This window comes from Perognathus longimembris, chromosome 21 (genome assembly GCF_023159225.1).
Source record: "Perognathus longimembris pacificus isolate PPM17 chromosome 21, ASM2315922v1, whole genome shotgun sequence".
NCBI lineage: Eukaryota > Metazoa > Chordata > Mammalia > Rodentia > Heteromyidae > Perognathus > Perognathus longimembris.
Window position 1 is genome coordinate 13,456,917 of NC_063181.1, and position 22,330 is coordinate 13,479,246.

Genomic DNA, 22,330 nt, shown 5'->3' on the forward strand with positions numbered 1-22,330 from the left:
TTTGTGAACAACCTAAATCTACAGAAAAGCAGAAACATAACACCGTGCTATTGAGAGTCATTGTAAAGTTTTATATTGTGAAAAAATGAATTCAAATCAGTTAAAATTTGAATGGACAATGTATATTTTCCTTTCTTTTTCTTTCTTCCTCATCCCTTTCCTGTTCTTTCCTAAAAACATTTTTATATGTACTGGACTTGCAAGTTAATTCTTCTCTTTTAAATTTTGTAAATTATGCTGAAAGACCGCTTTATATTTTGCCTGGCTACTGAACTTATCTTGTAATAATAAAATTAAAAAAGCAAAGCCATACTTTCATTTCTGATTAAACAACTGACACAAGAGCCAAAATGGACATTAAAATAATTCCTGATTATCTGAAACATTGTTTTATGCCATTTTAATATGCCAGAAATGGATCAAGTAGAAATAAAAATAGTTTTACTGGCCATATACTTTCAATTTCTGCAAATGAACTCAGATCATAAAACCACCCCAATTGTTTTCTCTCCAAATACATGCATCAGCAGGTTTGTTTTTCCAGTCAATAAAAGATATTTTATTTATCTTAACCAGAATTATAGTAAAATATCCTATGTCAATGTATTATGTAGATACACTTTTATGTACCCTTTTGAATCATATTATTTCCTTTTTACATAAAACATACAATCTTAAAATATCAGTGTAATATGAGGAATAAGATATCTATAGCTAAAAGATTATCAGAAAGTCTTTCAAAACCATTTTGTTACTTTTACTGCTCTCCAACTAACTTCTCATATGTGAACATTTAAGGAATTCTTTCTATACTACAAAGAACCATCTTTGAATTACACATACATATATACATACATACATACATACATACACTATATATTTTAGAAGCTATTATAGAATCTTCAAGAACCTGAGGAAGAGAATTACTGAACACATGGAGATCAGCTTTTATGTGTAGACAAAATTATCATTGTCACTTTGAGTGGGTTTTCCAATAGGTGACAACTTATAACATGTTTTCACCATCTCAATTAGTTTTGAGGTCCTAATATTGGTACCTTTCCTTTTGTAAAATAATTACTTACTTGTCAAGCACATTGGCCATCAATATATTGTCTCTTCTTTTCTCCCTGAGGAGACATTTTTATATACTTTATCAATTATAAGAATCACTCATATGATTCTGTTCCAACTGAATGCAGATCAGTTGAAAGCAACTTCTGAGGTCAGCTGCACCATGTACACACTTGCTGGTGACAAATACTCTCTTCTTTCTTGCTTCTATCCCTTCTAGGTCTGAAGTTAGGAAAGTTTTAGAGGAAAAGCCATTTAGCAGCCTAAAAATATCTCTAACCTCCTCATTGAGCCTGTCCACTCACGTGCCCGCAGAGCAGCTGAGCAGTGAAAGATGTCATTGTAATCACTGCATGCGATTGTTTACAAATCAGATTTAATCACAGCATCTTTCTGAAGTGGCCGGAACATTTTTGACATCTGTGCAATTTATCCAATCACATTCTTGATTTTTCTTTTGGTTCAATCATGTTCCAGAAATAATGTCAAAGATGGAAGAATGCATTTGTTTCCTGGAATAATGCACTGGCAACTTGCTAGCTTAAACCAAAAAAGTTTAATTTTTCATAGTCAAGGAGGTTAAAAGTCTGAAATTAGTATCACATGACTGACATCAAAGGGTTACTAGAGCTATGTTCTGTCAATATGTTTCTGCTCTTTCCAGCTTATGGTGACTATTCACATTGTTTGCCAATGTCTGTACCTTTCCTTGGTACAGGAGGAATTTCCTATACCACAATTTCCCCTGTCTCTCTTATAAGGATATATTTGATAGTGTTTAGAACTTGTCCTGACAAGCCAAGATAAATTCCTTTTCTGAGGGTTCTTAATTTAATTATATCTTTCACCACATAAGGTAATGATTTTTGTGCTGGCATAGAAAGTAATAGTCTTTGATTCTTCAAACAAGGGTGATGGTGTATTTGGGGACCATCCTAAAGCTCACTCCAGAATGGATACAAGGTAAAAGAAAGATGCTACCTTTCTTAAAAGTAAGATTTGAAAGATGTCTTAAGTAAAATAACACTTACATATATACTGTATAACTAAACCTACATATGTAGCATACATTCTCTTTTTCTGCTCTTACCAAGTTCTCTAAATGTTTCCATTTAGGGAGGATGGCTGGTCAAGAGTGATGTTTTGGGTAAAACTTATACAGTGCCTGCTTAGACAAATGTGCTTTGTTTATCTTTGGCCCATAGGCAAGTCTGACTGGTAGTCAGCTGTAGGCTCCCAGCCAATGTACTTAACGTTTGTCTTATATCTCAGTGAATTAAAGCATCATTTTGATTTTTTTCTACTATTCTGGACTTTAAGGAAACATCAGTTTTGCACTTTTGAAAAGTAGATTACACTTTCCCATTTCTACAGACAAAAATAAAACCACCAGTGTTGCATTTTAGCTCTTATTCTAAATTGTATTAGTAGAAGAGAGCATGGAAACTGTGACATTTTCTACTCTTTGTTTTTAATGCATTTAACAGTAGTGGTCCTTAGGACATTTGAAGAGTGTGGTAGATAGGTACATATCATCTTTGGGATAGAGGAAGGCTCAATATTGACTGGAGAGAGGCCATTGCAGAATACTCGAAGTCTGTAGCTCGCAAGATAAACAGAAAGCCCACAGACTGGGAGAAGATCTTTACCGGCCATTCAACGGACAAAGGCCTCATATCTAAAATATATGCAGAACTAAAAAAAAATTACCCTCTTCCAAAACAAAACCGCAGAGAACCAATATCCCCCTCATCAAGTGGGCTAAAGACTTACAAAGAGACTTCTCTGATGAGGAAATGAGAATGGCCAGGAGACATATGAAAAAATGCTCTACATCACTGGCCATAAAAGAAATGCAAATCAAAACAACATTGAGATTCCATCTCACCCCAATAAGAATGTCATATATCAAGAAAACTAACAATAACAATTGTTGGAGGGGATGTGGCCAAAAGGGAACCCTACTTCCTTGTTGGTGGGAATGTAAACTGTTTCAGCCACTCTGGCAAGCAGTATGGAGATTCCTCAGAAGGCTAAATATAGAACTCCCCTATGACCCAGCAGCCCCACTTTTGGGTATCCAAAAGACCACAAACAAAACCACAGTAATGCCACCAGCACAACAATGTTCATCGCAGCACAATTTGTCATAGCGAGAATCTGGAACCAACCCAGATGCCCCTCAGTAGACGAATGGATCAGGAAAATGTGGTACATATACACAATGGAATTTTTTGCCTCTATCAGAAAGAATGACATTGTCCCATTTGTAAGGAAATTGAAGGAAATTATACTAAGTGAAGTGAGCCAGACCCAAAGAAACATGGACTCTATGGTCTCCCTTATTGGGAATAATTAGTACAGGTTTAGGCAAGTCATAGCAGAGCATCACAAGGCCCAATAGCTATACCCTTATGAACACATAAGATGATGCTAAGTGAAATGAACTCCATGTTATGGAAACAATTGTTATATCACAGTTGTAACTACTTTCAACGTCCCATGTGTATCTGTAGCTTCTATTATTGATGATGTTCTTGTATCACCTTCCTGTGGTTGTACCTACAATATCTCTGTAATCTTATCTAAATATATTGGAAACCGTGTATACTGGTATTGGAAGCAGGAAATTGAAAGGCAATACCAAATTTGAGAGACACAGGGTAAAAAAAGACAAACAACTACAAAAGCAATACTTGCAAAATTGTTTGGTGTAAGTGAACTGAACACCTCCGGGGGCGGGGGGGGGGGGAAGGAAAAGGAGGAGGAGGGAGGGGGGTATGAGGGACAAGGTAACAAACAGTACAAGAAATGTATCCAATGCCTAACGTATGAAACTGTCACCTCTCTGTACATCAGTTTGATAATAAAAATTTGAAAAAAAAATACTAGAAGTCTGAATTTGTACTTTGCTAACAATTCTTTTCCAAGACTTGTTCACATGTTCCTTTTGTGTAATTTTCTTTATTACGTTATCACTACAATGGATTATTCTTTGTCCAATATTTCCCTGATTCTAACACAATATAATTAATAAATATGACTGAATGAGAAAGAAAAAAGGAAAGAAGGAAGGAAGGAAGGAAGGAAGGAAAGAAGGAAGAGAAGGAAGGAAGGGAGGAGGGACTAAAGAAAGTACACCTAGGATTTCTGAGCAAAAGCGTTGATTATGGGCCCTTTTCTAAATTTATACTAAATTAAGAAGAAAAATTCCATTACATAGTTTTATTTTGTAAATAATTTGGAATGTAAGTCTATTAATTTTATTAATTTTTGTATTAAAAGATAGCTAATAAGAGCACAATATAAATAATAAACCTGGCTCTGAGTTAAACAAGAAGTTTATTTCTCCTTATAATTATTGCAAGTCATTTTAAAAATGACTTCAGTAGATTCAAAGGATTGCTTTTAGACTCCTGGTTTACAGTTTTGGGTTTGATTTTCATTACTGTTTAGGAAGCAACCATTCAGGAAATTAAAACTTTGTCTCTTCACAACTATAATAGTATCTTAACTTGTTTAAGAACATTGCTAATTTATTGAAGTTTTTAGTTTCTTCTGCAGCTGTTTAGATAAGTAATGGCTAATTAATAAACAAGGGTCACGAAAAACAACAGATAGCGGGCAAGCTGACCTAGTCAAGAATAAACCGTTGCTGTTTTGAAATGTGCAGCTGGCCCCTATCAGGCATTGCTGAAGGATAGCTGCCAACATGGGAAGCCTCTGAAGTTGGTTCACTTGTATAAAAAGTATGCAACCCCCTTCCTCAGGGCCCCGTCTCTCAGTGGCTTCTGGTGAGCATGTTGGCCCGAATGTGCATTCGCTAATAAACGGCATCTTTGTTTCTGCATCGGAAAAAAAAAGAACATTGCTAATTTATTGAAGTTTTTAGTTTTTTCTGCAACTGTTTAGATAAGTAATGGCTAATTAATTAACAAAGTCGTTTTATTTTTCTTCTAATAGTTTGGTTCTGATCAACCTGTGGCTATGAAACAAAATGTACTCCAAGACATCTCTACTCCACGCACAGGACAAAAAGATGGCTAAGGATTTATCCTGTTTACCATTTTTCAGAAGTCCAAAAAACAGTGCTGTGTAGAACTTTTGAGCCGCATACAGTGATTATGTGTGTAGGATCCCATGGCTAAACTGGAAATCCTTTGCAACGTCGGTCAAATATTTTCCTGTACTGAAGCAAAGTCAAACAAATAACTTAGTCTACTGTGACTCTGATAGACTTCAAGTGAAATAATAACACTTTTATTCACTGTCGTTATTGTCTCTGGTTCATTTAATATTTATTTAATTCAATTCATGCTTGAATTGAATGAGATATGAAGTATCTGTAAATAGAAAAGCTTATGGTTGACCTTATTTTGATGTTATTGGTAGGCTAAACGTTCTTACATAGGTGCAGTACTATTCTATTGATTCTGATACAATTAAATGTCAATCGATTTGCATTCTTCGAAGTTGTATTATGACTTGGATATGAGATATGCTCACAAAAGGCATAGAAAATGTTTAAATCTTAGTCACAGATGATGCAGTATTAAAAGGTGAATTAGTTGGAGTAAGGAAGTCATAGCCATTACAACGTATTTGGTCCTTAGATCCTTTGTCTTATTCTTCCTTTCCCCCAGCTACTACAACCTAAAGAAATCTGCCCCATGATAGAATTTCTGCAATTCTATCTTGTCTTTTCTCAAGCTCCATGCAATCTAGGTAGCCAACTACCAACCAGGACCATGAACTGAAGTCAATCTTTCCACATGTAAGTTGTTTCCTCAGGTATTCTGTCATGCGCGTGCGCACATGCCCACACACATGCACATGCACGAATGCAATCACACAGGCACACAATTGTCTAGCATAGTTGTATTCTAAAGTCCAAGATTAGATAAGTATTCATTTTATTACATTTGTTTTCCTCAGTTAACAAGAAACAGAATGCTCCCTTGTCTTCAATAATTCTCATCTTATCAACCACAGAATCACAATACTTGATTTAAATGTGTTACAAAATTTTAAAAAGCAAAGCAATATAAATATACATACATATTAATATAAGAAAATAAACATTGAATCAAAGTGCTTGGGAATTTGCTAATGTACAAGGACAAAGTGTTCCAAAAACTACTCTTTTAAATAAATAGTGGAAATCAAAGGAAGGTATTAAATACATTCTACTTTGATGTGTGGTGATAGCTCATGGTTTCTGCTTCACAATTCATTTTAAATACATGTGCATATATGACTACAACCTACTGAAAAATTAGCCTTTTGCTATTTGAAGTACACACATAAATTTATACAACCACCTGAATGAATAATTAGTAAATCATTTTTCCAAGCTCAGATAATTTATTGAATGATTATTGTTTGAGCAACAATTCATCATCATCATCATCATCATCATCATCATCACCATCATCAAGAGAAAATAAATTATGATATAATTGTATCTTTGACAATGCTATATTTTACAAAGCTTTAGACAGGAATGAAGCACAGATGTTGAATAAATGGTAAATTTTTATTGAATATAGAACATGATAAGAAATATAAAACGGACATCAATTATTCATTAAATTTCATACTGAATAACTAGTAGGACCCTTTGGTTTCCTAGAAGGGTGCATCACAGTCAGAGTTATGAAGTACATATGGCCATCTGACAGACTGTAGTTTTCCTAAGTATATGAGAAAAACTATACAACTTTTCACAGAAAACACTGTTGTTGCTTTCAAGCTCTCGATTCCAGGTTCCATTTGGAATAGTTGTGTGAGAAATTCAGATCCATTTTCTCCAAAGATCTGTTACTTTTATGTATCTATCTTGGATAATATTTTTAATGATATCTCATCTTTCTGAAGTTCATTGCTGTTAAGTGGTTCTCTTAACTGTCACCTTTACCCTATGGCCCTCACCTCACGTGTTAGGGCAAATCAGAGGAAACTATTTACTGACAATTATGCCACATAATTTTCTCAAACACACATATCCTCAAGTTCTAGTTTTCTACTATCTAGTAGACTATTTTCTCAGTGCAAAGATATAAAGGCCCTATAGATTGTTTTTAGAGAAACTTCATCTTCATTTAACATAAATAAGCAAGAATGAAATCAGAAAATCCATTGACAAAATATGGAATATTTTTAAATTCCATATAAAACCATCCAAATCAACTTAAAATTAGACCAAATGGCTTTAAAAACCCGGATAAAAGGACTTGTAAAGCTAACACATCTTCTATGTTTATATAATTTCTTCAAAATATGAACAACCATTTATCAAATGTCTATTTTATTCTTAAATCTTCATTCTATATGTTTTCTTCATTTAAACCCAATAGTGAGATTTGTATGACTTCCCTTTGTAATTGGAAAACAAGATATTTCTTAGAAATGTTTTCCTCTCCCAAGCCTGCTTGAATTATTCTAAATTTAAGCATATGTAATAATATAATTTCCACAAGGAATTAAAACAAAATTGAAAACATTTACTGTATAAGCCATACAATTAGTGGATAATAACAAACACAAAAGGTGAAGCCGTTTTGGTAGTCTGAGAACTATTCATTTAAAAAATATCCTAAAAGTAACATTCAAAAATGTTCAAAGATTATTGGCTCTGATGTGACATTATGGTTATTCTGCTTCTATTTTCTTTTTTTTTTTTTTTTTTTTTGCCAACCTGGGGCTTGGACTCAGGGCAAAGGTGCTCTGCCCTCTTTGTTCTCAAGTCTAGTGCTCTGCTACTTGAGATCATTGCCACTTCCAGCTTTGTGTAATTAATTGGAGATAAGAGTGTTACAAACTTTTCTGCCCCAGTTGGCCTTGAATCACAATCCTCAGATATCAGCCACCTGAATAGCAGGCCTGAGCCACCAGTGGCCAGCTTACTTGTATATTTTAAAATACCCTTCTGGTAATTATTTTAAGTGTAATCTTTTGTCTACTAGATTAATTTGAATATCTTTAATTAGAAAAAAAAGTGGTTGGTTGGATGGATGACTACCATTTCCAATGAAAATAAAGCAACAGTAATAAAATTATGAGGAAAATATTTTTCCCTCAACACCACAGGATAAAGAGAGAAAGTAGTAAAGACTAACTCAAAAAAATTATGTACATAAAACTTAGTTGATATATTAATTTCAATGTTTGTGCTATGTATACCTAAAATTAAAATATCTTTGATTATGATTTCTTTCTCCTTAAAGATAGCAATTTTATCATTGTAGAAACATGCTATTCTTATGAAATTAACATAAATCTTATTTTATACTCTTTTCTTGTATAAAAAGAGACAATGAAATAACTATTTTGAATGATAGTTCTTTAATAATTCTAGTGGCACCATGAAAAATACTTTTACAAGGCAACCTTTCTTGAGCAAAGTTAACTCAAAGTTAAACTACTCAAAAAGAAGTGTTACATGAGGAAAAGGTCAGACATTTAGATTAACACAGGAGGCTCCTATGGAAAATATTTGCATTGCTTGCCAAGTAATGACAAGATAAAGTGAAGACAAAAACATGACTAGCACAAATTGTTCTGAGTTACATTCCCACATGATGAACCGATTTTTCTGGCCTAACATATCATATTTTTGACCAAAGTGCTAGGATTTCCTTTTAGGATTAAATTTTAAATATAAGCCATAGTGTTTAATTAGATTTGTCACTAAAAATGTAAATGTTTCAAGTTTATGTTTGCCTGAAACATCCAATATGCTATCCTAGAGATTATATGAGCATCATCTACTGATTTCTATAGACAAGGGACCCTTGTCTTCTGTATTTCAAAAGGAATTATTTTACTACAATCCAATGGAATACATGTAGAACAATTTCGTTTATCTAATATTTACAGTGACTTTGTCTAGATATTATGTTTTACCATCAGCTAACATACACTATAATTTCTTTCGATAATGATTTACTCATTGTTGAGAGCATGCAAATTGGTACTACTGAACATGTCTTTTCACTTGTCATATTACTTATATTCACAGGTGATATTTTCTTTTGGCTGGTGAATTTCAAACAGCACAGATCAAGGTTTTAAATTCCTTTAATGAAAAGGAGATTCTGTGTTTCTCAACACTTCTCCTATATCCTACACATTTACGAAAGTTCAATAACTGGAACAGTATAAGAAAATATGAACTGAGATAGGTACTAAGTATTGGCAGAGACTCAATTATTATTTATTATTATTGTTTCTGGAAAAATAATGTTTGACATATTTATTCAAGATCTAATCCCCCAAATAAACTTTCAAATAGGTTCAATCATTGTAGTCTTTAATTTTTATGCTACGTATATATAAAATTTAGATAAGATGTTTTATGAGAATGACATCACGTTTCTTCAATAAGACATTTATGTAATCTTAGATATTAGTCTTCAGTCATATTCTGGAGAGCACTTTTCCTATTACAGTTTTGCAGAACCCATCATATGCTTTCACATTTTCAATCAAATGCAGAGTAAGCGTGAATTCTAGTAGCATTGGAAGTTTGAAACACCATACGATGACTAAGCCACTTGTGCACTAAAATATTTGTTTTCACTTTGAAATGGGCCTTGATTTTAAACAACGTATCTTTCAGAAAATCTAGGCACAAACTGGTTCCTCTGAAGTTGTTTTAATTTTATAAGTAAAATGTAACGTTGACAGTCTTTCTTTCCTAAAATGCAATTTTAGTTTTTAGTCATTAGACTACATTCTTGAGGATACTGAGAATGCTGATTTTCAGGATTTCTTCATTTTTCTAACCTACCCACTTTCAAAGATGTGTATTTCTCATTGACACTGATTTAGATAGCCCCTATATGTATGTATGTATACATATATACATACATATGTATATAAAACATATAATTTTGCAGATATAGGAATAGTTTAAACTCAGGACCCTACATTTAGAAGGCTGGCTCTCTACCACTTGAACAACACCCCACGTGAGATACTTTTCTGGTTATTTTAGACATGGAATATTGTCATTTTTCTGTACAGACTAAACTTAAACCAAAGTCTTTGAATATTGGTCATCTGAATAGCTAAGATTATAGACATGAGCCATTGGTACCTAGCTGGTATATGATAATTTTAATAAAATTCAGATCTAAATATTTCTCATCTTAATTTCCGTTAAGATGTTCTTTGACACTGAATACACCAATTAATGATGCAAAATGTTTATTTTTGTAGTACTGAAACAAAGATATGATTAAATTGCAGCATTAAGCATTGTGTCATGTATGGTGATCAGATTTGTCAATAATGTGTTTGATATTATTGCTTAAACAATTTAAGAATTATGTTCAGGAGGTAAGAATTATTCATTCTGAGAGCTCAGCAGTGGTAGCTATCACAATATAATCATGTATTCAGGAGACACTATTTTGAAAATGAACTATACTTGTGGGTGGAGTTGGGAGGGAGAAACTGTGAGAAAGCCAGAGAAGGGGTGATGTCATTCAAAAAGAAATGTACTCTTTATCTGACTTAGGTAATTGTAGCCCCTGTGTATATCACCTTTACAGTAACATAAATTAAAATTTGTGTATTAATATAATAAATTATATTAATATGAATAATAACATAATGAATTATAGGAATATCTAAGAATCTCATTGCAGTGTGTACCTCACTTCAAACGTCCCTTCTTTCTCAGACCTATGGGATGGTATGACATTGGCTTGACCACTACAGTCTCCCTCCTAAACCCCACGCCAGAGCCAACAGCTGTGCTTTTGAGCTGGGTCTGTCCTCACATGTGCTCCCACTCGGAATGGACCCAGGCTGGACAGCAGGTAGAAGCATGTCCACCAATTTATGTTCTCCCAGAATATTGAAAATTTTCAAATTAAATCTCCCTGAATAGTAAGAACCACACGGACCTGACACTGCAATCTGTGGGCAAAAGAAATAGAAAACCTTGACATTTTCTGTTATTACTTTGTGTTGGGATGAGGAAAGACAGTTCATTTATTAGCTCTAGGATAAAACTAAAATCACTTGAAAGGGTTTATTCCTAGACATTATAATTGTTTCACTTTTTGCTCCTTCTAGTCTACACTCCTCCTTCCATTCACAGTCTGAAAGATCAAATACTACCAGAAGAGGATAATTTTTAAATACAGTATTATCCTCTTCACATTTTAATATTTATGGATAGTCACCCCCTAGGACCGTCCTAGATGGTCCTTGCCCTATAGTTCACACTCTTGTGGCTCATCCCCTTGAGTGTGAACTAGACACATCCATATGCTTCTAATCCTCAGAATACCTCAAACGAAATGCTATCACCTCCATGTCCAGGTAACAAGAAATGGTTGATATGTGTCTTGAGCACTCACTCTCTCTTACACTTTGTTCTGTCATGCCGGGTAAGGAAGGGGCAAAGTTATAATGCCTAGTAAGGTATGGTAAGAGCGGATGAATAGTGAGGAACTAAAGCCTGCCTAGAGCCACTGCAGGGGTGTGAAAAGTGGATCTGTGAAGCCACCCATGGTCTTGAAAGAACTCCATTTTGGACAAAGAAGTTGTAGGCAAGTTCAGAAGAATCTACAAACCATAGGGCTCCAACTAAACTGCATGTTGAATGATGGCTGTTAGAAGCTATAAAGTAAGAAGTATTTTTTGTTCTGAGTCATTCATGTTGCAAAGAATTAATATATCATTTGCAGAATACCTTATGATTTTATTCAATAGATGGACACACTTCTATGAAGGTACACTGTAGAAAATTGTGAATCAAAGTCTGGAAAACTACAGGGCAGCAAAGATCAGACTGAGAATATTCGATGGAATTTGTCTTAATCCTTTGGAAAGCATCACAGGTGTTGATATTTGCATGATACATTCAAGTTGAATTTATAATAGCTTAGCAGCTGTACTGTAAATAGTGTCTTATAAAGAGTCTACTGAGCAATAATTGCTACTCAATATTCATGGCTGAATGAAAGTGACTTATTACAATTTTAACCCATTTTAGAATCATCATTAAGTAAAATTTAGGCATATGGAATCTGTCTATATTAGTTAGTTTGGAAAGAGGAAAACAATGTCTACATATTCTCTTTCTCTTTAGCTCCATAGGAAGAAAGAAGAAAGCACTGCATTTGGGCAGTTTTAATGGGTATGTGTTTGGGTATTTTGGCAAACCTTGTCAAAAATTCTATTTTATGACTTGATAACATCTGTAGAAACATGCCAATTAGACAAGATTTCATTTGATTCATACAATTGTATTGCTGAAAATTTTTAAATATGACGGAAAGAGAGTGAAATACGTTGTAAAATATTTTAAATAAATGCCAATGTGATCAGAGGAAAGATGCGTTCAGTATCTGGAGATGTGAAAATACATTTTTTATTTAGAATCAGGATCATATAGATACTGGTTTAAGAAATTTTACTGCCAGAGCCCTGTAAGAACTATGACCCTCCCGGTTTCAGTCTACCTTGTAGTTCAGGAGGGCAGGCTACTGTGTCCAGTTAAAGGTTGAGAAGAAGTCCCAAATATTTCTTTCTGCTCAGGCTGGCTTCACACAACAGTTCTGAGGTTGGTTCTCACTCAGCCTTCTAAGAACCTAGGGTAACAGAAGTGACCCACCAGCTCTCTTGAATCCTGAATGTGTGTGTGTGTGTGTGTGTGTATAGATATGCACACACAAATATCACATATACACATACATATGTATATATACATATATGTATGCATATATACACGTATACATCTATATACATGTATATACATATGTATCACATAAACTGTACTATTCTTTACTTTTAGTTATTTGTTAAGAAAAAGGTTGTCATTTGAAGACTATCAAGTGAAGATTTATAATTTTCTTGCTTTTAGTACAATGTAATTTTTCTGGCAGCTGAAAGTTTACTTTTGTTTTCTTGATCTTTATATCCAGAAGTAGGGACTCCATCCTTCATCAAAGCTCATGAAGAACACTTGCCAAACACAGAAAATGGAAGCTTGATAAAGAAAGGTTTCTTTTCTTTTTGGACATAAAATCATAACATTTTTGAGAGAAACGAGGAGTCATGAGGTTAAAAATGCTATGTAGTTATTTGATAACATCTTATACTCAATCACAAATAGATCCAAAGAGTTAATGTTAAAATAACAAAAGCTTGCACAAATCAAATTAGTATGTCAAGGGAAGCATTAACTCCCTTTCAGGGTGTTATAATGTATGGGGAAAAAAGTTCTAGACTTATTAAAGACATACTTAAGGTATTGTTTATTAGTGACTACTTTAATTTTTATTAAAATTATATATGAATAACAGGTGCTATGTGATAAAGAATAAAGGAACTAGTAATAATGAGAAAGAAAACAATTTAATTAAGGGAACAAGCACAGAGAGATTATTTTCCACCTATTTTCTGTTTATGGTTATTTTCATGATAAAACACAATGAAAGCATACTAACAATTGAAACATTTTAGTCCAATTACAGTTAATATTTTTGGAATATTTTTATAATGCTACCCTTAGAGTACCAAGTTAATAACACATAATATTTTGTTTTTATAGTTATGAAAATAGAAACATAATCATTGTAGAAATATCAAAGTCTACAGAAAGGTTTGATTCAAAAGCAGCATCTCTTTGTGACTCAGGATCATTCTTTTCAAAATCTAATTTTTATTAGGTCACAGGTTTTTAATACTTTATCACCAGAGCAAAGCAAAGCTTTGCCTAGGCGGCTTTAAAGAATTCAAAGGTTAGGATAATACAGAAAGGCAAGAAAAGTTATAGACCCTGGCAGATGGTAGGTACCACTCAAATTATAGCAAGAGACCACAATGAGAGACATAAATTTCCATGAGATATAGAAGAGGGAGAAATGTCTTCAGGTGGGGAAACATCATAAAAAATGCACTGAATATAAAACATTTGGAATGTACCCTGAAGGATGGATATATGTGTCTGTTATCTCAGAATATTCATTACCATAGCATATAAAGTTTTAACAGCTGTGACAGAATGTGGGTTGCAGTTACTCAAGCAGTGCCATGGGAATCAAAGGACTTTTCTGGCAGGCCTATCTCTTCACTGACTATGGCAAAAGCACTAGGTTCGCAAGGAGAGAAGAGACCTCATCCAGTGGAGCCACATCCGAGAATCATGGAAGATCAGCAGATCCATGATGGGAACGAAACGGTCATAGAGAATGCCTGGCCCAGGGGCTGCTGGGGGAAGTTGGAGGCCATTTATGTTTCGGGAAAGGGTTGGATCAAACAATCTCAGTACAAAGGCATGGGAGCCATCAAGCTATAAGCAGTCACGTCTAATGGAAGAGGAAAAGGGCAGGGGGACAAGACTGAAGCTGGATTAGATATTTCAGACTGACTGAGAAGTGATCAGTTACAAGGTAATAAATAAGACCCAACAGAGGTTGCAGAGTTGTGATGTTTAAGACTAAATCAGATATCCCAAAGAGAGAAAGAATGAAAACTTTTCTAAATTTCTTCTTTTACTCTGGCAAATTAAAAGCAACAAAATATTTAGACAGACATTCCATGTTTGACTAAAAAAAACAAAACTAAACTAAAAACAACCATCACAACCAAAGCAAAACAAGTAAAGAGCACACAGAAATAAAGCACTAAAATCATGTATACTTTTTAGTCACCATAATTTCGCAGTTTGTGGGGTTATGAAACATGATTTTCCAAAAATGTATTGTCTAAAAATTGTTGCCAGCCACTCTGATAGCAACATGGCCTATACATTCTAGCATAGTCTTATTCTTTTTCCATAGGGAGAATAAAATGAATTTTATACAAGATTATGAGGCAGTAGCCAAACCCATCTTCTGATTTTTTTTAACATGAAAAATTCAAGCCCTGAAATGACTGTATTTCTTTTCTACATTCAAATATCTTTTCAAAGGTCATTCTCCATTTGAATTCTTTAACCTTAGGACAAGTTCTGGGCAATGACAATTGTGGGCTTTATTCCTTATGACATAGTCAAGGCTTGTAAAGCAAACCTTGGAAAAGTCATAATGTAATTGTTTGAAGCAGAAAGCAGACATATTTTCTAGTCAGAGTATTGAAGATAATGTCTTCCTCTTCAGAAAAGGCTGGGCAGGTTCATAAACAGTATCCAGGAATAAATTTTTGTTATTCCTATAACAAATTGGTATGGCTTTAAACCAGATTTCTTATTAGGTTTTAGTTTGGGCTATGGCTAGCCTTCACATAAAAGGTTCAAACTCTTCACTGTCCTGTCGTTGACAGTCTTTAAAAAATGACCTTATTTTAGAAGTATCAAAACCCCCAAATTGTCTTTCAAAGAGGGGACACAAATCTGAAGCTGCCCATTATGTTTCACTCGCTAAGCAGTGTCAAACTTAGTTATGAAGGGGAAATAGATCACTGGCTGATTGCAATTTTGTACCCTAAATAATGAATGGAAGTCTAATAAGGTAGCCACGTAGTGTTTTCTCTCATTAGTTAGTAATGATAAAGATGACTATGGAACTGCAAACCTAGTTGCTATAACTGATTGGAAGTCGTGAGTCTGATTTTTTAGTCTGAGTAATAAGCACGTGTTTCCAGCCCGTACAGAATGAGTTTGAATAAAGGAAAGACTTAGTTCGGTAGCAAACTAGAAGGAAAAACAACCTGTTTATACAGTATCTCCCCTGCAGGGGGCGTCTTCCTCCTGCAGCTCCCCAGACTCCCATAGAGGTCTCTCTGTTGCCCAGCCTAAAGGAGGGTGCCCCAAGAGCTGATAGCCCCTGGGTGGAAGGTGAGGTTCCTGGCTTGCATTTGCTGGCAGGGAAGTGCATTTCCGCTTACTTGAAGGGATATACTGTATTTCAAGTAAGTATGTGACTTAATAGTTGGGGATTTTTTTTTTCCTCCTTTAAAAACTGGACCTGAACAGAAGCTTTGAGTCGCTATTTGTAATAATCTCAGGACCTGATAAATTGTAGCATTTAATGTGTCTTAAAAATTAGGTACTGTACCAGTCATGGAGTTTTGTAGATATACCTGTTTCCCTTTTCGTATTATTTTAGTAAAAAAAAAATAAATAAATTTAAATAAAAGGGGGGAAAAAAAAGAAATCTACAGTGGTCTTCATGGAGCTAGTCATCCTACCAATGAAGCCTTTTATTTTGGAAGCTCTTGGAAAACACATTGTTGCTTTGTCTACTCTAGTTTCTAGAGCTTGTATGTGGGTTGTTTTTTTTTTTGTCCTGTCTTTATTGAGTATTTCTCTTAAAACCTCTCTCTCTGAATCTGGGTTTTCTGTGTCTTTCCTCCACATTTACAATTACTCTGAGGCCACCTGGATAGTACCTGAAATTTACCTATGAGATAGCCCAGAAGCAACTTTAATTGTGTTTCTTACATTTCATCACACAAGGAAATATAACAGTAGGGGAGGATGTAGACATCAACCATACTTATTGTACCATATTGAGATTTCTTCACATGTAATGGAAAATAATATGTAAAAGTGTCACTTTGTGAAAACTGGGAATTAGTGAACTGATTCAAATGGTATGATTCTAGATATGACTATATCTGTGATATTATCTCTGACCCATAAGCTTGTGCTTTAATCTAGAATCTATTGGATTTTAGTAGGCTCACTTGAGAGCTTTCAGTTAAACTCATACATACTTTGCTAGTTCTCTACCAACATCTACTAGCTTTGAAACGACAAAAGAAAGATTTTTCAGGTCCGTATCTACATCATGATTCACAGAAGCACTTGGGAATGTTCCATAGAAGACAGTAATTTCTTTACCAGTGAGGAAAGATAGATCTAGTTTTTTTACATGGGTATCTAACAGATAGGATACTATCCTTCAGCACATTTTAATACTCCAGGTGTTTATGAATTTATGTGGGGAATTCAGTAGACATTGCAACCTATCTGGTTCATTGTTAAACATGGTTTTCTCCAGTGCCAATCAAAAAATAAACCGTTGTGAAACCTGACTGTGAATTACCAGATGGCAGTCCAGAGGATTTCAATAACTATATTCGCACTTTCAAATAAAGGCCCCTAAAATCACAACATCATGAGACTCAAGTCATTCAACGATCCCACCCTGGTGAGCCGATTGAGGTTCATAGAGGAATAAGAGCCATTCTTTGTTATGTGTTGGGTCATCCCTCCCATGTGCTAGTGCAATTTGTCTCCTTTTTACTGCCATGTAAACTTTTCAGTTATGTACCTGCATTTTGCATGAAGAATTGGCATTGTCCAATTTTAGGTCCTGATTTTTTTTCGGATCTCTCCACTCCTAGTTCTATGATGTTTAAAATTATATCTCATAACTATCTGAAGGATGTAATTTTTTTGTCCTGTATCCTTCCTACTAAAATAGTGAAGCAGAACCATGCTTTGGTTAAAAAAAAATCAACATTATTTGGAGAGAGAAACAGAAATGTGAGTGAACAAAGATATTTATTTTATTTGCATAATGTAATTTGGTGCTTCCAAAATTGAGATGTTAACATTCTGAGAATGACACAAATGTTTCTTTTGTACTCATTACAAGAAGGGAACATTGTTTTCTATCAGCTTGGATTTCGTTCTTGGATCATCACGGTTGCTAATGAGACATATTAAGCAGACTTTGTGTTAGCGCCACAATAACAAGGAATTTTAAGGCCTTCAAACAGCCAAAAGGCTCAGTACAAAAATTCATTAATTAATTTAAACCCCAGGAGAGGAAACTGAGTAGTCAGGATTCATATATACTCTCTCTCTCTCTCTCTCTCTCTCTCTCTCTCTCTTCTCTCTTTCCTCATCTCTCTTTGTGTCAGTCTCGGAGCTACAACTCAGAGCCTAGCATTGTTAATACTCTACCACTTGATCCACAGCTCCACTTTCAGCTTTCTTGGTGCTTTTATGGAGATAAGAATCTAAGGGCTTTCCTGCCTGGACTAGCTTTGAACTATGAACTTCAGATCTCGGTCTCCTGAGTCCTGAATAGCTAGGATTATAGGTGTAAACCACCAGCACCCAGCTTGACACTCCTTTATATTCAATTTTAAAAAATTAACATGTTCTGTTAAATATTTGACAGACAAAATATTGACTTCCTTTTCTACGAAGATCTCTAGTTTTCAGTGGAAAGACTTGAGTTAAGGACATATTCGTGGCTCAGTTTGCAAGTTACTTTTTCTCCTAATATCAGATTCTCTTTTGTCCTAAATTTCAAAAATAGAAATGAGAGATATGTCTATTACATGTTAGATACCATAAATTATTGGGTAATTCTTTTACGATTAGACTAAAATAGGAATTAATGGTCATGCCATAAGAGATTCAGAATGGGAAAAGTATACAATTTCTGATTCTTACTGTTTTCAAATAATCTATACACATGTTCACATAGTTCACATAGTTATAGCCCATATTAGCTTTGTTTTCTTTATCCCATATTAGATTATACATATATGGAGAGTAAAGTACTACTTTGTGTGACATAATTTATACTGTTGGAAAGGAAATTTTGCATGAATGAATGAATTAAATGATAAACATATTCCTTTTCCCTTACACATATTATGTGTTATTCAGATTTATCCTGCAGTCTTGCCTGTGAATAGCATTTCATTTCTTCTAATCCATAATCATTATTCCATATTTGTAGAAGACACAACTAAAATTACTCAATAAACAGCAGAGTAAAAGGAAGAAAGAAGAAAAACACATTTATCTGGAAAAAGCATGTGGATGTTACCTTGCATTTATTTTGGTTAAATTAATTCTCAAATATAATGCCTAAAAATAAGTCTCCTTAAACTGTGGCAATACTTCAGTGAAGGAATATATCTGTATTATATTATATATGTGTGTATGTTTGTGTACATATGTAATATGTGCTTTTCTTTTTTAAAGAATTTTATTGTGTTATTACAGTAAGTAAGGTAATGAGTGCATTACACAAGAAAGGCAATGAGTGCATTTCTTTCTGAACAATGTTACTCCCTCCCTTATTGTCTCCCTCTTCTCTCCCCTGACTCTACTCCCCTCCCCCACAGCTTGTAAAGTTCATTTCCAATATACAATCTAGTATGTATTTCCCTGAACATATTAAACATCAATGGTTTTAGCATATTAGTGAACACAACAAAAATCACAAAACATAAACACATGTGGCAAAAGCAGAACTAATTTGAAATTACTACTGGAAGTTTGCTACTGCTAAATAACAATATCAGGATCGATAATAAGGGTCAACATCTTAAAGATAAAGTTACTAGGTACAGTTTAAACTTTGCTTTGTGTGAAAATAAGCCATTGCTTCTGGCTTCTGGAGATAGTACAAGTGAGATCTGTGCCTAAATCAATAATTTTGTTAATCCCAGTGACATAAGAACTCCATGAAGGAAGCCATGTTATTCATTAGCTCATTGCCAATCATGACTGTAATTTCAGCCTTGGCTGCACATCACTTCCTGTCGAAGGAAACATTGATAAAACAAGCTAGAAATTCTTCCACACATAGCAGACTGATAGCATGAATTACTCAGCAAAAGAGAAAGCCTCCAGTTGTGCGCTGCCTAAGAATGATTAAGTGTTTCTGAAGGAAACCACAAATCACAATAATGAATCAGATGAAAATCTCCAGGAAGATACTTAACGGCACCAGCTGGCCTCAGCACACAGTGATGTACAATGTAAAATGATGACACCCTGAATAGCTTGTGTCGGCAGCTTCACTGTACTCCATCCCAAGTTAGTGCTCTGTTTTGACAAGAGCATCAAAAGGAAAAACGAATGGATCGAAAGAACATCCCTCACATTCTAATATTCCCAGAAGAGGAAAATTGATAAACAATGACTTTTTTTACGTTGGTAACTCTTCAGATAATAAAAAGCATCCTAAATCACAAACATTTTCTTTCTTTTACCATAACATATTTTAATTGAGTAAACCAGTGACTTAAATGTTACATTTGGATAATTGCAGAAACAATAATTCAGTATTTGGTTATAAACATTTTAAAAATGTTTCAAATTCAAAAAATTTTTGACACAGTTATATTTCCATATTGTTTTTAAGATGTCTACTTTGAGGTAAGTATAGATGTGCTTTTCTTTATCATATTATTGATCAAGAATAAAATTTAGGCTATAGCTTGAGTAATATATGAAGCTATAAAATCCTCAAAATATATAATAGGCCATAGAACCTATAATCTGTAAAGCATAAAATCTGTAGAAGTCTTGATAAAAATTTGATTTTTATATTTACGTAACATATTCATGACAATGACTGAATCAAATGATGTTCTAGTTCAATCATAGTACAATTAATTCAGTACTTAGAATAATCTCTACTTGAATGAGTCTGCTTGTTTTAAACTAAATAGAACAATATGTTTATATATTTATCTGTAGATAGACATGTCATTGTTTCCACAATCTACACCTGAAATTATAAAGAAGTTTCTCCAATGCAAGGGTGGTGATCCACACATATAAGCCTAGGTACTTAGACAGTGGAGGAAGGAGGCTCACCTTGGGACCAGTCTGTGAAAAGTTATCAATACCCTCTCTCATTCAAAAGACTCACAACAAGGAGTTACAAAGTTTGAATGGGTGGACCTCTTGCCTTACCATGATGGACTGTAAAACTCCAGGTTCAGTACTCAGAACTACAAAAAAAAATATGGACTCCACTGTTCAGAGCAAAGACCATGTCAACTGGAAGTTACACTTATGCACCAACTGGGCAATACAGGACATTATTTTTTTACTTGAACAAGAAACTGTTTTAAATATTAATAAATAACAATGCAAGAAATGTTGCTAACATGCAATACAAGGGGAAACAGATGTCCTTTTCTTAGATTAAGTTTCATTCAAAATATATCACTAGGTTTGATCATGGATTCACACAATTCCACTAAAAAAAAGATCCAAGATTTGCAATGGAAATAGTGTTTAAAATTTAAAGGCATACAACTTGTTCCCAAGACAAATATGTACCAAGACTTCATATTAGGTAAATTGAGAAAATTTTAAATATTATAATTATTGTCATTGTAATTAATGAATGATAGCTTCTCTAAGAAATGCATGTGTTGAACAAATACACCCACTTGTCTATCTAAACTACCATTCTTTTTACTTTCTTTGTACCAGGGACTGACTTTGAACTCTGGGCCTCATCCTTTGAGTGGACTTTTCAATTCATGGCTGATATTCTGGATACTAAGAGGCAGAGCAAAAACTGAAGCAAATGTCTTCTTATTTAAAAATTCATTTTATTTTGACAATAGAACAAGATACCAAATGATTCCTCCTATATGTCTATTTGGAAATTAAATGTGGGTTCTTTTCTGTCATTTTTATTTTGTTCAAAATATTTTATTTTCTATTCATTTCTCTTTGTTCACAGTTAGGTTTGGATCACTATAAGCAAGCATATATTTAGTAGGGGTGTACAACTTGGGAGCTAAGTATTTTAAAGGACTTATTTTATGCAATATCACTTAAATTAACTCATTTATGTGTACTTAATCATAGCTGTGAATTTTAGATGGAAAAATGAATACCAAAATGCACAGAATTGTAGATTTCACTAGTATTTTTAGACACTATGATAGTTAATAAGTAAGGGAGAGAAGACTGTAAAAGTTCATAATTATAGTATGTCTGATGGGATCACAGTTTGGAATGCCAACATTTAAAACGACTAAATTGTTGAAATTCCAATGATTTGGCTATTTCTTCCATAGTTAGGCTCAAGTTTTCTAATTCAAACTATATACATTTTTTTCAAGGATGTTTGGAGGGTTTTGGAATCAGATAAGTCTGAATGAACACTCTAGAGTAAGTCATTTAAACTTAATGCTTCTTAAGTGATTGTTCCATTGATAGCAAAGCCAGAATCTGATAGTTGCTGACTTTTCCTCTGGAAATCTTCCATTAGTTGGGAAGGCTGCCAAAGCCCTACCCTTTTAAGAAGGAGGATGTGGAACAGATTTGAAGCATATAGCATTACATCAATTTTCTCCTCCTTGGCAAAACTACAAATGCATATACACAAAGATTTCAGATTCCTATTAGTAACCCAAGCTTTTGACTCAAGCCCAGCCAAGATTCAAAATGATTGCTACAGATCTGCTTAAAAGTCTCCATTGAATTTTTGAAACAAAGGACGAGTCTTCTAATATGGAGGAAGCAGATATTGATCCAGAGATTTAGATTCGGTCTATCATCAAGTATATC

The 22,330-nt window shown here is 34.1% G+C and overlaps 1 protein-coding gene across 3 annotated transcripts in view; it reads right to left on the reverse strand.

The window, feature by feature from the left end:
- Window positions 1-22,330, reverse strand: part of Spock3 (SPARC (osteonectin), cwcv and kazal like domains proteoglycan 3) — a 249,197-nt gene that overhangs the window by 72,441 nt on the left and 154,426 nt on the right. The gene's annotated exons all lie outside the window — the stretch shown is intronic.